This window comes from Myotis brandtii, unplaced genomic scaffold (assembly GCF_000412655.1).
Source record: "Myotis brandtii unplaced genomic scaffold, ASM41265v1 scaffold61, whole genome shotgun sequence".
In the NCBI taxonomy this organism is placed as follows: Eukaryota; Metazoa; Chordata; class Mammalia; order Chiroptera; family Vespertilionidae; genus Myotis; species Myotis brandtii.
In genome coordinates this window covers 294,879-297,284 of record NW_005370318.1, presented here as the reverse complement: position 1 = coordinate 297,284, position 2,406 = coordinate 294,879, and the positions used below count along the sequence as shown (strand labels likewise).

The 2,406-nt window shown below is 48.4% G+C and overlaps 1 protein-coding gene across 2 annotated transcripts in view; it reads left to right on the top strand.

The window, feature by feature from the left end:
- Positions 1–2,285: 2,285 nt before the first annotated feature.
- Positions 2,286–2,406, top strand: part of PHF20 (PHD finger protein 20) — a 124,274-nt gene continuing 124,153 nt past the window's right edge. For both annotated transcript variants that reach the window (XM_014550655.1, XM_005879742.2), the window contains exon 1: positions 2,286–2,391. The gene's annotated coding sequence lies outside the window, so the exon portion shown is untranslated. The remainder of the gene's footprint in view (positions 2,392–2,406) is intronic.

Below are 2,406 nucleotides of genomic sequence, written 5' to 3'. Positions count from 1 at the left end.
AAATACGACCAAGAGAATACACAAGTGAAATAATAACAAATTGTGTTGTGATCTGTTGAAAACTGAAGTGACAGGTAGAGAGTAATTGCCATGGGGAGGCATGTGGTAGAGAGAAGCACTTCTAGATAATGTAGTCAAAGAGGAGCTCACTGAGATGAACTGAGGCCTACATGATGGAGTCAGCTTTGCAAAAAGCAACAGTCTATTTAATGGCCCAGCAGCTAGAGAGAGTTTGGAAAGAGCCACAGAAATTAACAGAGGCCCTGCAGTGTGGTTCAGTGGTTGAGCAGTCCACCCATGCACCAGGAGGTCGCTGGTTGAATTCCAGGTGAGTGCACATTCCCTGGGTTGAGGGCTCCATCCCCAGTAGCAGGCGTACAGGAGGCAGCCCATCCATGTTTCTCATTCATCATTGTTTCTCTCTCTCTCTCTCTCAAATCAATAAGAACATATTAAAAAAAAAAAGAAAGAAACTGACAGAAAGTCAGTGTAGTGTGGCTAGAGGATGAACAAGGGTGGAGGATGCAGATGAAGAGATTGATTGGTTGTTTTAGTCAGGGCAGTGCCATGATTAGATTTACATTTTAAGAAGTGCAATCTGAGTTCCGGGGACGCGGGAGTGAGGCCTTCCTCTGCCGACATGCACCCACAGAACTTCCGACCCCCGACTCCTCCTTACCCCGGCCCGGGGGTAGGAGGTTGGAGCAGCGGGAGCAGCTACCGGGGTACCCCGGGCGGAGGCGGGCCGCGGCCTCCCTCCCCTCGGGACGCTTCCCCGGGGGCCGGTTCGGGTCTCCGTCCCCTGGCGGCTACCCTGGCTCCTACTCCAGGTCCCCCGCGGGGTCCCAGCAGCAGGCTACTCCCCAGGGCAGCAGGCCCACCCCCAGGGTTCTCCAAGGACATCTACACCCTTTGGATCAGGGCGTGGTAGAGAAAAAAGAATGTCTAATGAGTTGGAAAGTTATTTCAAACCTTCAATGCTTGAAGACCCTTGGGCTGGCCTAGAACCAGTGTCTGTAGTGGATATAAGCCAACAGTACAGCAATACTCAAACATTCACAGGCAAAAAAGGAAGATACTTTTGTTAACATTTCTGAAATTCAACTGGAAGCTTCATGTGTCAGGAACATCTTGGACAAAACTCACTTGTGTTTTGAACCCTAAATTGAACCCTGACATGGTGACTTTGACTGAATAATTAGTTGAGTCTTCTTGGTATTTTTCATCATGTCAAATATTGTTGGTATTAGAAAAGAAATATGGTAGGATAATTTGCAGTATTTCTCTGAAAGTGCCTACCACATTTTAGAAGATTTACAGTTTCCAACTATTTAACATTCTTGGTTATATAATGGACATTTGTCTTTTAATGTTTTTCCAGTGTTTTAAAAAAAAACATTTTTTTTTCCTAAAAAAAAAAAAAAAAAAAAAGAAGTGCAATCTGGCTGTTCTGTCCTCTCTCCAATGTACAATAAAGTTGTTATTGCTCTTTTAAATGACAGGTGTGTAGCATTTTCCCTTGGGACTTCCCAAGTCCCATTGGGAAAACATCCTGGAACATTCTGGGGTAGCTGCAAATCTGATCTTGGTCTCTGGAGGCAAAATACATCTCTTAGTACCAGTTTTAGGAATCCTTTCCTAGGAGTTAATGAGGCAAAGTGAAGGAGGAATTAGTACAAAGGCTCTAAGGTGGGAAGGAACCTGGATTGTTTGAGGACTTGAAAGTGGCAGAGAAGGAGGGAAGCTGGATGTGTAAGAATGAGTGGCAGGTTAGGTTCAGGCTTTCAAGAGCCTGGTAGACAGGCTTCCAGTGAAGACCCTACTGATCTGTATCTGAAGAACAGTGGGAAACAGGCTTCGAGCAGAGGATGCCTGTGATTATATTTGCGTTTTGAAAGCTTCCACTGTCTGTGTGTTAAGATTGGATTAAAAGGTGGAAGAGTAATGTGGCTGAAGGGACCACCATCATCCAGGAGAGATGTGATGGTAGCCTAGACTGGGTGTTTGCAGTGGAATGGAGAGAAGTGGAAGGCTTTAAGATGCATTTAGGAGGCAAAATTAACAGGTGATGGATAGTGTCCAGCTCCGGGCTTCGTGTGATTTCAGTAGTTACTGGTGAGTGGGGACTTCGAGCTTGGGATCAGGGCGCTGGCCGGGTTCCCGCGCGTTAGTGTAGTGGGCGTGGCCCGCCGCACCGTCGTCATGGTGATCATGTTGGGCGGGGCCGAGGGCGGGGCAGCTGGGGTCTGCGTCACTCGGTGGTGGCGATGGTGCGTATGTGTGGGGGGCGGGGTATACGCTGGGCGCGTCCCTAGGATCACGTGGTGCGCAGCACGCAGAGTCCTTCTGGCGGTTGGTCCTGAAGCGGCGCAGCCGGAGCGGGGCTGTGAGGTGAGCTCGCGATGA